This window comes from Nuphar pumila, chromosome 8 (genome assembly GCF_984573655.1).
Source record: "Nuphar pumila chromosome 8, dmNupPumi1.hap1.1, whole genome shotgun sequence".
In the NCBI taxonomy this organism is placed as follows: domain Eukaryota; kingdom Viridiplantae; phylum Streptophyta; class Magnoliopsida; order Nymphaeales; family Nymphaeaceae; genus Nuphar; species Nuphar pumila.
Genome location: NC_143256.1, coordinates 102,650,251 through 102,666,231, shown reverse-complemented (window position 1 = coordinate 102,666,231; position 15,981 = coordinate 102,650,251).

Below are 15,981 nucleotides of genomic sequence, written 5' to 3'. Positions count from 1 at the left end.
ATTTTATATATACATATTTGTAAGATGTTTGCAATCATTGTCAAATTGACATTCAATCATCGATTAAATTGCTATATATATATATATATGTGTGTGTGTGTGTATGTATGTGTGAAACATGTTTTTAGGATAACAAATTTGAATCATTGTAATTAATTAATTATATTTGTGTATATAATTCAATGATTAATTTAATTGATTCTAGCAAAAAGAATTGTGACTGCAGGATCAACAACAAGAAGACTTAACAGATTCAACAAGCAACATGCACTGGTTCTACTGGTTCCAAGTACATGAGTAGTTCCTAAAACTAATGGAGGAAGTGAAGGATCAGATTGATCAAATGCATTTCTGAAACTTCTTGGAGATTACACCATGGAACATCAACCATAGTCTCGTAGAATCTGTTGTGCAGTTCTGAAATCCACTAACAAATACATTTCAGTTTAGAGATATTGAGATGACTATCACATTGGAGGACATAGCTCAAATCACTAGATTTAAGTGTCATGGAGAGCTAGTGAGTATACATTGGTAGAGAGATTTCAAGCACATTTTAGGTGTTTATCTATAAACAGATAAGGATGTGTTCGAAGGAGAAAGACTCAAGTTATCATGGTTGGCGAAGTACTATGATCCTAGGGAGGAGAGAAGAATAAAAGGAAAGCTACTATGTGTTAGAGGGAAGGGCGGTCATACGGTGGACAAGGAGGTGACAACATTCTTGTTGTACTTATTTGGTACATGCTTATTCATCGACACTGGTGGAAAGTCGATCAATAAATCGTACATTGAACTGTTGCAATACTTGGATCACATCGATGAATATGCATAGGGAACAACCTCACTTGCATATCTATATGCAAGTTTGAGTGCAACAATGCATGAAAGAAAAAACATCATTGGTATGTTGGTTGTATTGAAGGTATTTATTCGTTCATTGTACTTAAATGATGCATTTATGGGCCTGAGTTAAAAATTTTAGGCAATGGGTAGGCTCAGTTAGGTTTAGGTCAAAAAGTCAACACGAGTAAAGAAGGTTCGGTAGAAAATTCAATACGCCCAAATGGTACGAAGAAAAATCCTAAATTTAGAGGGATGATTCCAAACACTTTGAATTAGGTACGTTCAAAATTTCAGAGGTAGGCAACACTGAGACAAGGCAATACAATTTTTGAAAGAGGTCATATAGATAGGACATGACAAGATCAAATTGGGTTTTGAGACAAATACACTAGAATTGTAAAATCAATATCTTAGCATAAAGACATCAATAAATCATATTTTTTTGGGGTTCAAAATAGATATCCTAAAGAAGTTTGGGTCCAAATTTTAGACCTAGGGGGGTTCACGAATGGGGTTGGGTGATTTTTAGAAGTTAGGCTAATTTCAGTGTTTATCAAGATTCAGGTTTAGGTAGCCTTGGGTTTGGTAGGTTCTAGGCTAGGTTTGGGTTATTGAAAAGGGTTGGTTTGACTTGGCTTAGGTTGAGTCATCTAAGGTCTGCTACAGGTCTTGGTCAACATGAGAAGGTCTTGGCTCCATAGAATTGGGCTTGGGGAACATACATAATGCCATTAGGTCGATGCAAGAAGACCTTGGCTATATCCTGGGTCCAATTAAATTCAACTTTGTATGCATGATACATTAATTGCGTAGATGACATGCTTCACATGCAAACATTTGCACAATTATTCAATTTAGCCATGCATTCATATCATTCATGCAACCTTCAGTTCAATCATGCATATACACATGTACCTGCAAAAACACTTTATATTTCTCTATCTAAAATCATGTCATGCATGATCCCCTAAACCACAACAAAAGAATACTTTGCATTCAAGGTTTACACAATGCTTTTCATCACATATATTCACTACGAGTAGTTTACTCGATTTTCATAAATATTGCATTTATTTTTTTTGAATGCATATTTGGTAGCATTAAGTATCATTTAATTTACAGTACCTGCATGGCAATTCATATATTCGCAAGGTGTGCATATTTAAGTATTTATACAATCCTAAACTAAATTGACATATGCCTCTATGCACTTTTAATTGCGAACATATGAGCATGTGCGAAATCACATTTGTGATGTGCGTGTAAACATGGTTAACTACGCACATTCACGCTTCCCCACATGCATTTTTATGATACATTTCATACATAATCATAACCATGATGCAATTATGTACAAAACCTCTTCAAAGCTGAGTTTTAAATACACATGGTTTATATTTGAAAATTGATTTCAAATCCTGTTTAAAACCGTTTTAAATTTTGAAAATTATGCTCTCTTAGGTATTTTACCGAACACTTAGCATGCAACACAATTCTCAAGGCATAAACTGAATTTTCAAAATTATAAACATGTATTACAAAATTAAATAAACTAATTTAATCATGCTAATTATATGCTTGTTATATTAAATAATTAAATCATAGCATAATAATCTAATTAGGCATCTCAAAATCTAATTTAATAAACATGATACTACGCTACACGTATCATTCAACACAATGATACAAATATACTAGATTGCTAGCAAACAACCTAATTATGCATGCATTGAGTTTGTTTTAGGGATCTTACCCTTGTAAATCCAAAATATATATGTGGCAAAACCCAAAAATCCAAGGGGTTTCACAAATTCTGCAACGGATTGCCTCTTTGGCGATTCACCGAACACTTGATGTGCGCATACAACACCAAGTAGAAACAATAAGTATGGTTCTGTTGTGGGACTCTCACTCTGACGAAGAGTGGTACAGGGCTGCATAAAATTCAAAAAGATTGCTGCTACAGAATCTCCTAAAAAATTGGCACCCAAAAGGGAAATAAGTTAGGTGATTTTCTCTAAAAATTGATTAAGAGATTTGGTCGGCTGGTGTTCCTCACGAGCTGAGTGCCTCTGATGTTTTGTACACACTTTTAGGTAATGTCCGTGCTATAGCATAGATCCGTAGGTTGCACGGTTCTCGATAAGTGTCATTCCCAAGGAAGAATCAATATCCTTGGGGAAATCGGCTAGAAAGCAAGAATTCAAAGAAGATGATGGAAATGGTAGACCCAACCTTGGTTTGAAATCAATAGTTGGAGCTGCTGCCAACAACATGAAACCCAAGGTAAGGCGCTGGGCATAAATCCCAAGAAAAATCCAATGCCAAAAGAGAAAGAGTGGAGTTGATCACTTGAAATCCCTCAAAAAAAGAAATAATAAGATGGAGAAGAAGGTGAAGGAGATGAAGACTCACCTATAGGCGTCAGAACATACGCAAATTCCTATGAGACGCTGGCATGAATCCCAGTGTAGAGGCCGACTAGTGTGAAGAAGAAGATAGATGGGTTTCTTTCTCAAAACCCAAAAGAGAAATAGGGGAAATGGGGGTGTCGACCTTGGCTTGAGAAAAAAAGGAAATTAAGAGGGGTTAGGTTCCCTAGTGGGCCCCACATGACCCATTTATGCACATATTCCAAATCGGGCCCTAATTGGATTTGGTTTGAGTCCATTTTGACATAAAACCCTAAATCGGGTTGTGTTGAAATAAATACAAAAAATTAAAGCTAAAAACTCTATATCCTTTATATATTATTTAAAAAAAACAGAATAATTTAATTCTCTTTAGTTATTAATATTTCATAAAAACTTAATTTTGGATCGACCTTGAATATGAGGCAACAATGTTGGTTGAAGTTTATCAAAGATTATGATTTTGCCCTTTTCTATCATACGAGAGAAGACAAATGTTGTAGCTGATGCCCTCAGCCACAAAATTGGAGGGACGTTAACCAACCTATAGTAAAAGGATGAAGACTCATAGAAGATTTTACCAACTAAAAACCATTTATAATAGAACCCAAAAGAATTCAGATATCCAATTTGATAGTACAACCTAAGATAGTTGCTCAAATTGTTATAGAACAGAGCAAGGATCCTCTATATGAAAATATGAAAGCAAGAGCTCAACAAGAAGATGATACTTCCTTTTGTCTTGGAGAAGATGAGAGTATTTTGATGAAAAATAAGATTTGGGTTCATAATGACCCTAAATTGAGGAATGAAATATTTGAAAAACTTCATAAAAGTCGTACCATCTACTCAAGAAGCACGAAAATGTTTAAAGACTTGCAAAAAAATTATTGGTGGAACAATATGAAGAGAGATATAGCAAGTTTTGTCTCGAGATGTTTGACTTGTCAATAGATTAAAATTGAGCATCAAAGACCTGACAGAGTAGTGCAGCAAATTGAAATTTCATAATGGAAATGGGAAGAAGTAACAATGGATTTTGTTGTAGGACTACCCAAGACTCGAAAGCAACATGATTCCATCTAGGTAATTGTCGATTATTGAACCAAATCTACATATTTTCTGTTGATCCATGCAAATAAATCCTTGGAATGTTTGATCGATCTGTCTATCTAGGAGATTGTTAGATTATATGAGCTGCCAATCTCCATTATCTTTGATCGTGACCCCAGGTTCATATCTCAATTTTGGAAGCAATTACAACAAGCTTTGGGGACACAATTAAAGTTCAGTACCACTTTTCATCCCCAAACAAATGGCCAATTAGAATGAATGATATACTCTCAAAGATATGTAACGAGCTTGTATGTTGGATCAAAAAGGATATTGGAATTCTCACTTAGCGCTTGCAAAGTTTACATATAATAATAGTTTTCATGTTAGTATTGGGATGAATCCATACCACACTCCGTACGAATGACCTTTTCGATCATTGATTCATTGGGATAAAATAGGAGGATGAACAATAGATTTGCCTATTGTACTGCAGCATTACACACAACAAGTGAAGATAATTCAAGAAAGACTACATACAACTCACAACCGCTAAAAAAGTTATGCAGATCTAAAGCACAAAAAACTTTCTTTTGCAGTTAGGGATAAAGTTTTTGTTAAGGTATCTCCAACAAAGAGTGTGTTCTGATTAAAAAGAAAAGAAAAGAAAAGAAAAGAAAAGCTAAGTCCCAAATTTATCGAACCCTTCAAAATTTTGAGAAAAGTTGGTGAGACAACTTATCAAGTAGAGTTGCCTCCCAAATGTGCAGAAATTCACAATGTATTTCTCGTCTCAATGTTGAGAAAATATATCCATGACCCATCCTACGTTATCCAATATGAAGATGTAGATATTCAAGAGGATATGACTTTAGAAGAAAGACCCATAAAAATCATTAATCAAAGAGATCAGGTGCTAAGAACAAAGACCATTCCTTTGTTAAAGTAAGATATAAAACATTATGGGATCGAGGAGTGCACATGTGAACCAGAGTCCAGCATGAGAGAAAGTTACCTAGAGTTGTTTATATAAGGCTTATGATCAGAATTTCACAGCTGAAATTCTTTTAAGAGGGGTAAGCTATAATATCCATAAAACCTTTGAATATATAAAAAGCAGAATTCCTTATTTCAATATATATATCTATATCTATATATATATATATACATACACACACACTTAAAGTTACAAAGGAAAAAAGGGTTAAGGGCAAAATCATAATTTTACTAATCTATTTTTAGAGTTTTAAACATTGGGTTGTATTCATATCGAAATTCTAAGAATGGTATTGGTTTCATAAAAAAATAGATTTATAACACATTTAGAACATGCTCGACAAGTTTCAAGCGCAAACGATAATTTTAAAATAATTTTGGGATAAAATTGACCCAAGGGTCATAGTCGTCCATACCCCCATTGACCAGGTTCAATCAACCTCATAAAATTGTTTTTTATTCAAACCCATACCCTTAAATTAGAGATTAACCTATAAATAAATTTATATTTTTCATTTAGAGGTCTAATTGGAAAAGGAAACTAACCTAAGCAACTAAATTAGGAACTAACCAAACTAGAGACTAACCTAACTAAACCTAGTTGGACCTTGGTAGACTAGATCTGAGATTTTACCTAAGGTTTTGACCCATATAATACCACCATGCGTGAGCCATGGTTTTTGATCCATGGTTTTCTAAAAGGGGAAGTCGGCCCCGCACTCTTCCTTTCCACATGGAAATTCAAAACTGCCAAGTGTGCCCCCTCCTTAGCTATAAATAGCCCTTCTCCCCTCTCATTTTCCTTATTCAATCCAGCCCTCTCCATCTCTCTCTCCCACACTCTCTCTCCCCCCCTCCCCCTTTCTCCTAGTGTGGCTCTACCCTTATGGTGGTCTCCTCTACCCTCTCTCTCTAGCCTTGGCCCATTTTTTCCTTAGCCTACTAGGTCCAGCCCCTCCCTCTAGGTGCTGACCTAGTTGACCCAACCTAGCTCATCCCTCCCTTGAGTATTAGCCTAGCCCCCTAGGCCCAACTCTCTTTCTCCCAAAGCTTGACTAACGTAGCCCTCCTAGTTGTTGTCGTCGCAAATTTTTTTTCCGTCTTCCCTTCCTTGCAGAAGAGAGAGGAAAATGCTTTCGCGATTCAAACTTGACCGGATTTTGGAAAATGGTTTTGAAATACTCGCCTCCGTTTTGAAAATTACGGGAAAATCCATGGGATAGGGCTCGACCTGTCGGTACGAGGTTCGACCGTTCCTGCCGCCTTTAACAGTGGTAATCGAACCAAGGACCAAAATTGTGCTCGACATAGTTAAATCATCGAAATTGTATTCTATCCTAAATGCACAGAGAATTCAGGCATGTGCTATGCAATTTTGTAAAATGCAAGTTGGAAAATATGATGTATGCTTAGAAAATATTTGGAGTTGAATTTTTTTTCAGGAAAAGATGGAAATCAATCTCTCAGGAATCTCAGACGAAGAAGATTTGAAATCTCGAGAAAGTTTATAAAGATTTAGAAAACCATGAAGAAATGAGAATCTCGGGAAAATCTCGAGAAAGTTTATAAAGATTTGGAAAATCATGAAGAAATGAGAATCTCGGGAAAATCTCGAGAAAGTTTATAAAGATTTGGAAAATCATGAAGAAATGAGAATCTCGGGAAAATGGAAGGAATTCTTGAGAAAAGATGAACATTTGAAAAGGAAAACACTTGTCAAGAAAACTCGTACTTTGAGATTTTTCTTAGGAAAACGATGGAAAATTTTATAGAAAAACTCATTGGAGAAGGAAATTCAATACTTAGGAAATTGAAATCCTGAGAATCTTGTCTTTTGAAATATCTGAAAATCAACTTTGATTCTTGAGAAAGATGAGAAATTCCTTTTGAAAGCATCTTAAGAAAATACTATTTTGAGGGAAAATCACAGGAAAACTTTGATTTGGGAAATCCAACTCCGAATATCATCATAGTTTCTTGAGGAATCGATTTCCATGAAGTGAAAATTACTTGAGAAAATCATGAGAAAAACAGATGATGCAGATGATTTGAATGAATGAATGTATTTTGAAAAGATTTCTGAAAAATTTGTTGGAAAAATGTGTATTAAGCCAAAGTAAAACCTTCACATATTCTGACTGTGGCCATGAATATGTTCAGAGTTTATTTGAGTTAATTCACAATATTTTGAAAATTTAGAAATATGATGTGCATTTTTAAGATAGCTTAAGAGTGTAAGCTCAGTGTGACTGGTAGAAAGATGATGGATCTGGGTCTCGTCCATATCCCGACTAGGGCCGTAAATATGGATTCCACCGAGTTCATCAACTCTCTAAGAGTTGGTGCACGTGCTATTCGTGTTCATCCACGGTGAATTTTGAAAATTGATATATATGCATCATAGAATCAGGATATTGCTGAAATCAAACTATATGAAATGCATCCTAATCTAAGCAGTAAAGGTAAATATTATTCCAAGTTTGATTATTACATCTCTGACATAAATCAAAATAAATGAAATACATAGTGTAGAAAGAATCAACATCCTCCAGATTTTCCTGCAAAATGAGAATTAGTACAAGGAAACCAAGGAAATGGGTATATATATATAATATACACAACGAAGAGATATATATATATCAAAATGCTAAAATTTGTGCTAAATGACATGTAACAATGGAGGTGTATTTGTATGAGAAAATAGATACATGAATGCCCATAAATGGAAACAAGTGCACATGAAGGGATCTATACATATATATAAGTATATATATATATATACACATATATATATACATGTATATGTATATATATGTAAATATACATATATATATATATATAAATATATAGACATATAATGAGAAAATGCACATAAGAATTGAAATTTTATATATAATGGGTAAAATCAGGAAATACAGGTATATACAGTTTCTGTAGGGGATTTTACGAAGCTGTAATTCCCAAATTATACCATATTTTGCAGTAGAATTGGGTATGGAGCTTCTCTATATATCAATAATGAAGCATGCAAAAGATGGCATAAAGATCATGAACGGATATGGATATATCCGTTCATGAACATAGCCGATTATCAAGACTACATACCTGCAGAAGATGGTAAATACAACACCTACGTAATGTGCAGGAAATGCACTGTGGGAACAATGGGCTGTTTTCAAGAAAATTGTGACAAGGCTGTGAAGAGTGATAGGTGAGGTGTATTGAAGTTGAAAATGTAATGGAATGCAGTGAAAGTGTGTGATGTGTGTAGGTAATGGCTAATGATGTCCAGATATAGCTTCATCAAACAGGAATTTTAGCATTAAGCTAAACAAAATCTCATAAATCAAATGGTGATATTCCAGCCATAGCTTCATCAAACAGGAATTTACCATTAAGCTTAAACCAAAGCATGATCACCTAAATCAAATGGTGAATGTTCCAGCCATAGCTTCATAAAACAGGAATTTTAGCATTAAGCTAAACAAAATCTCATAAATCAAATGGTGATATTCCAGCCATAGCTTCATCAAACAGAAATTTAGCATTAAGCTTAAACAAAAGCAAGATCACCTAAATCAAATGGTGAATGTTCCTGCCATAGCTTCATCAAACAGGAATTTAGCATTAAGCTTAAACAAAACATGATCACCTAAATCAAATGGTGATGTAGCTGGGTTGAATGAAATGGAGAACACGTTGGGTTCTCTGCTGGATTGGGGACCTCCTGCAGATTGTGGACTAAAAATGGGCAGCAGGAACCAGCTGGATCTCCTGAAGAGGCACTCTCCTGCGGATGGGCTGCTGCTTTCTCTGTTGCTGGGCTGAAGAAGGGGCAACAAGAACCTTTTGCTGCTGGTGAGCTGAAGGTAGATGAAGACGCTGGGCTGAGCTGAAGTGGGAATGGACAACAATCAGCTTCTACTGTGGCTGGACTGAAGGTGATGCAGATGTGAGCTGGGCTGAAGGAGAGGACAGCCTGCGTTTTTTTTTTTTGGATGTCGCTGGCTGGATCTCCTGCTGGATCTTCCGGTTGATGGGCTGCAGAAGGTGTGGCAACAACCGTTGAAGATGGAAGAGCTCCACGCTCAGCAGGAAAACCTTTGGTGAATCTCTGGTAGGTTGAAGAAGGGTCTGGGCTGAAGGTGGATAGGCAGCCTCATGTTTTAGAAGGAGAATCCTCAAGCCCCCTCAATCGGCCAGCTTTCTTCCCCCCCTTGGGATGGAGCTTCAATGGGGCTGGAGACAGATGGGGAGCAACACGTTGACTGAGCTGCAGCTGCGCTGAAGTGAGGATGGACAACAACCGTTGGAGGTGGAAGAGAGCTCCACCCTCTCAAGCCCCTTTGCAAAACAGGAAAATCACCATTAATCGGCCTCTCCCCTCCCTCAGCCTTAATCGGCCAACTCCTTCCCCCTTTTAATCCATCAATGGCCTCCTCTCTTTAAAGAATTTTGAATACCTTTTCAAAAAGAAGAAAACGCAACCCCCATTCATGAGGTTCCGTTACCTCCTTTTTGAATTTTTTTTGAAATAGCCGTTTCAAGAAAGGCGCACCTTATGATTTTTCAAAATTTTGGTTTCATTTCCCTAAGTTTTAGGCAAAATTAAATTTATTTCTTTAGGGAAATTCGGCTGTGCCATTTAAGGCTGCTTCCTTCTTAAAAACAAAATTATTTAAACAAATTAATAAAAAGGAATAAAATAAAAAATGAGTATTGAAATAAATGAGAGGCTTTTAGGGAGATGCCACCTCAATCTACTTTTAAAATCCTTTTGAAAAGAAAATAAAGTTTTATTTTTTTTTGTAAATCTTTTATTTTCAAGTGGGGTGCCACATGTGTGTGGTCCCACTAACTAAAAAAAATATAATTAAATAAATAACATTGAGAAATTAAAAAGAAAATTTGCAAATTGGTGCGATCTTCGGGTGGGTCCCACTTCATTTATTTGAAAATAAAAAGCAGAAGAAATAACTTCTTTTTTGGAATTTTTATAATACGAGATAAAACTTTGTTTGTTTTCAAGAATTTGGAAAAAAAATGGTTTTTCAGGGCAAAAATATGGATAAAGTAAATGTAAAAAAATTTTGTAAAGAGATTTAAAATCTTTTTGTAAAAAGTTTTGAGATAAAATCTTTAAAATCAATATCTAAATATCCAGATTATTTTCCTGAGAAAAACTTTTTGTAATTCAAAAGTCCTAGGGGTAAAATGGGAAAAATTGATAATTTTGAATACCCAGGGTTTTAAAAACCAATTTTGAAAAGTTTAAAATCAAATCTGGATTGACAATTTTGAAAATCAGGAGTTCTGGATCTCAACATGACATGCTGTGCAGTGAAATGATGCAAAGTGTTCATGCAATGCTATGCAAAGACACATTTTAAGAAATGTCATTCTGAATCTAGAATTGGAAATTCTAATTTCTTGTCAGGGATAGGATTTTGAAAATTTGCAGTTTGAAGATGTCTCTGAACCTAAATATAGAAATTTTGAGGCTCAAGAATGAAATTTTAGACTTCTGCAAGGTTCAATCTCAGAAAATGACCATTTTGCCCTTTATTGCTTCCGGAGAACTGAAATGTGCTGATTGATGGTTTGGCGATCGTGATGGGACCTGTCCTTGTTTGATCAAAAGTGTGTTTGACTTAGTTCAATTATCAAAATTATGTTCACAAAATGTCAGCTCTTTTACTTTTGATATCATGCGAACCTAGGAACCTAGATTCTGACCTAGCTGACATTGACTGCATATAGCTTAGGCATGGTTTGGTAGGACCACATTGAGGAGATATTTTCATGCTCACATAGACTTAGGTCTAAATACAACTCTCCTCAATTTAGATTATGAATGCAAACAATGTATGCTTCTTCAAAGTTTTCAAAATCTATCTCTCTAGGATTTAGAGCTCTCTATTTCTTGCATGTGATCATTTTTCCAAACCCCTTTACCTATCATTACCCGGTCTTCACGTTGCTGGGCTCTCTTCCAGAACCCTAGTTCAGGACAGATCCTCACAACTGGGCCAATTATTTGGGTTAACACCCCCCTACCACGTACCGCGGGCCACAATCCAAAGTATATCGGTAGGCGCTCAAGGATATTGGAAAACCTTACCTTAGAACCACAGTTGAGATTATATGCCACGTACCTTGGATTTCAATTCGGGTATATCGGCATAACTGGATTGGACAAAGATGATCTGAACCTATAGTTAGGATTAGGGTCCTACAGCTGTTTTCAAAATGATGCATTTAGAGTCAGCCTTTTAGGGAGTGCTGAATGTGCATGAATGATTGTGCAGGATGTGATTGTATGCTACCTTTATTCCTCTCATATTTTTCCCAAAATATTTTTTTCAAATACCCATATTTCTCATATTTTCCTTTTATTTTCTCAAACCCTGGATGATTTTCCCAAATATCCAATTTCTTTCAAAACTCCAGGTGATTTTCCATTCTCCCGTTCCACTAGATCTCGAATTTTCAGCTGCATTTTCATTCTGCCTGCAATTTTTCCAAATCATATGTTTTCCCTCATTGGATTTTCAATCCTTTTGTCTATTTGCAAAATTATTTACCTTATTTTCTCGTGCATACCTTGATTATTGTGGTGGAAATTGTTTACCAACTTGCCTTCTCCTTATTCTAAATCCGTTTGCGGATTGTTTTTCCAAGAGATATCTCTTTCCTTCAAAATGGTGTTTTTCCTCGTGGTTGACGACCTCGCCTAGGTAACTAGGTACATTTTCCGTTGTTATTTCTCTTACAAAGAATGACAACACAATTGTCATGATTTCAGCGGTGACTCCATCCCTAGTAATGGGATATTCTTCCAATTGTTTACCATATCGTCAATAATCATTTTCCACCCAATCCAAAATTCCCTCAGAGTCTAATAAAGACTTTATCCTGCAGAGAGCATCCACAGCATTTGATGGTTTGAACAAGGTCAGGAAGAAAAACCACATCACCATAGTACTCCTCAGCCTCAGAAGAAGAGATGGGCTCCCCGCGACCCGTCAGAAGTCAAGAATAGCAGCAAGATGACAATGGCATAGATCCTCAGATGTACGTGATGTTTCAGAAAATGATGAAGAGGTTGATGAGTGAGCAGGCTGGCACCAGCTTAGACAAAAATCCATTCAGTCAAAAAATTAGAGATTGTGTGGCCAAGAAATCAACCAAGGAGCATGTTCAAGATACTTCGGACAAAGAAGAATCAGCAGATGATACCGAGGAAGAATGCGAGATCATTCATGGAGCAACTCGCAAACCAAAGGGCCAAGTAATAGAAAAACCACTTCAAGCACAGTTAAAAGAAATGGCCAAGATAGTCAAAGATCTACAGGTTCGGGATAAAGGCAAGAAAGTCTTCACTATCGAGGACTTTTATGATGGCTTAAAAGGAGACGAAGATCTGGAAAATCTGCCTCGTAAATTCATCAAGTTCGATGGTTCTGGCGACCCGAAAGCCCATCTCGCCACATTCTTTGCTGAGTGCTCAAGGTTCAAGAGAGATAATGGAGCACTATTTCTATGTTTTCCCCACAGCCTGGAAGAAGTCGCGGCCAAATGGTACGCGGAACATATCAATCCTATAGAACTGAAAGAGTTCGACAAAGTTGTGAATTTGTTGGTTGAACGATTCTTGTTCAATATTTAAGCGCTACCAACACTAAATCATCTCTACAATCTAAGGCAGAATGAAAATGAAAAGGCAAGGGACTTCATTCGCAGATGGAGAGAGACCTGCAACAAAATGAGGGATCCTATATCAAAAAGGCATGCTTTATCTCTGATCCTCAATAATTTTTTGCAACCTCTGAGAGGATTAATCTCTACCTCATCCTCCAAATCTTTCGTTGAACTCATTGAGCGAGGAGAATGGCTCGAGCTGAGCGTGGAGAATGGAGTCTATGAAGGCTTCACATTTTTTAAGAATAACCCTCAAGGTGAAAAAAAGAAGAAGGCTCACTTCACTTTTGCGGCCAAATCCTTCAATAATAGCAAAGGCAACAAGAATGATCATGGCAACAGTTTGGAGAGAATCAAAAGGCAAAAAGGGAAGGACATCCACAGTGATAAACCTCTCCAATCCAGCCCTCAGTATCAAAAGAAAGATCAGGAAAAATCAAAGCGCAAAGACTGGAGAACTGATAGAGAATTCACCTCTTGATCAGACACTCGAGAGCATCCTCGAGTATATGCTTGAGAAAGACCTTGTTCGGTTGACTAAAGCCGATGATCCTCCAGCAATTATGGGCAGATTCAAAGAACAGTTTTGCAAGTTTCATCGAGCAGTAGGACACGATACAGAAAACTGATTTGTCCTTAAGAACATTGTTCAAGACTGCATTGACAAGAAGCTCCTCGTTGAAGATGAAAAGGAGGACTAGTCATCTTGATTAAGCTTTTTCCACAATCATTCCAGAAGATGACAATGCCAGCAATTTCCCATTTCTCATCTTGCTTTTTCAAAAAGAATAATGTAATCCCAAATAAACTCAAATAAACTCTGAACATATTCATGGCCACAGTCAGAATATGTGAAGGTTTTACTTTGGCTTAATACACATTTTTCCAACAATTTTTTCAGAAATCTTTTCAAAATACATTCATTCATTCAAATCATCTGCATCATCTGTTTTTCTCATGATTTTCTTAAGTAAATTTCACTTCATGGAAATCGATTCCTCAAGAAACTATGATGATATTCAGAGTTGGATTTCCCAAATCAAAGTTTTCCTGTGATTTTCCCTCAAAATATTATTTTCTTAAGATGCTTTCAAAAGGAATTTCTCATCTTTCTCAAGAATCAAAGTTGATTTTCAGATATTTCAAAAGACAAGATTCTCAGGATTTCAATTTCCTAAGTATTGAATTTCCTTCTCCAATGAGTTTTTCTATAAAATTTTCCATCATTTTCCTAAGAAAATTCTCAAAGTCCGAGTTTTCTTGACAAGTGTTTTCCTTTTCAAATGTTCATCTTTTCTCAAGAATTCCTTCCATTTTCCCAAGATTCTCATTTTTTCATGATTTTCCAAATCTTTATAAACTTTCTCGAGATTTTCTCGAGATTCTCATTTCTTCATGATTTTCCAAATCTTTATAAACTTTCTCGAGATTTTCCCGAGATTCTCATTTCTTCATGATTTTCAAAATCTTTATAAACTTTCTTGAGATTTTCTCGAGATTCTCATTTCTTCATGGTTTTCTAAATCTTTATAAACTTTCTCGAGATTTCAAATCTTCTTCGTCTGAGATTCCTAAGAGATTGATTTCCATCTTTTCCTCAAAAAATTTTCAACTCCAAATATTTTCTAAGCATACATCATATTTTCCAACTTGCATTTTACAAAATTGCATAGCACATGCCTGAATTCTCTGTGCATTTAGGATAGAATATAATTTCGATGATTTAACTATGTCGAGCACAATTTTGGTCCTTGGTTCGATTACCCCTGTTAAAGGCGGCAGGAACGGTCGAACCTCATACCGACAGGTCGAGCCCCATCCCATGGATTTTCCCGCAATTTTCAAAACGGAGGCGAGTATTTCAAAACCATTTTCCAAAATCCGGTCAAGTTTGAATCGCGAAAGCATTTTCCTCTCTCTTCTGCAAGGAAGGGAAGACAGAAAAAATTTTGCGACGATAACAAGTTTGGCGATCGTGATGGGACCTGTCCTTGTTTGATCAAAAGTGTGTTTGACTTAGTTCAATTATCAAAATTATGTTCACAAAATGTCAGCTCTTTTACTTTTGATATCATGCGAACCTAGGAACCTAGATTCTGACCTAGCTGACATTGACTGCATATAGCTTAGGCATGGTTTGGTAGGACCACATTGAGGAGATATTTTCATGCTCACATAGACTTAGGTCTAAATACAACTCTCCTCAATTTAGATTATGAATGCAAACAATGTATGCTTCTTCAAAGTTTTCAAAATCTATCTCTCTAGGATTTAGAGCTCTCTATTTCTTGCATGTGATCATTTTTCCAAACCCCTTTACCTATCATTACCCGGTCTTCACGTTGCTGGGCTCTCTTCCAGAACCCTAGTTCAGGACAGATCCTCACAACTGGGCCAATTATTTGGGTTAACACCCCCCTACCACGTACCGCGGGCCACAATCCAAAGTATATCGGTAGGCGCTCAAGGATATTGGAAAACCTTACCTTAGAACCACAGTTGAGATTATATGCCACGTACCTTGGATTTCAATTCGGGTATATCGGCATAACTGGATTGGACAAAGATGATCTGAACCTATAGTTAGGATTAGGGTCCTACAGCTGTTTTCAAAATGATGCATTTAGAGTCAGCCTTTTAGGGAGTGCTGAATGTGCATGAATGATTGTGCAGGATGTGATTGTATGCTACCTTTATTCCTCTCATATTTTTCCCAAAATATTTTTTTCAAATACCCATATTTCTCATCTTTTCCTTTTATTTTCTCAAACCCTGGATGATTTTCCCAAATATCCAATTTCTTTCAAAACTCCAGGTGATTTTCCATTCTCCCGTTCCACTGGATCTCGAATTTTCAGCTGCATTTTCATTCTGCCTGCAATTTTTCCAAATCATATGTTTTCCCTCATTGGATTTTCAATCCTTTTGTCTATTTGCAAAATTATTCACCTTATTTTCTCGTGCATACCTTGAT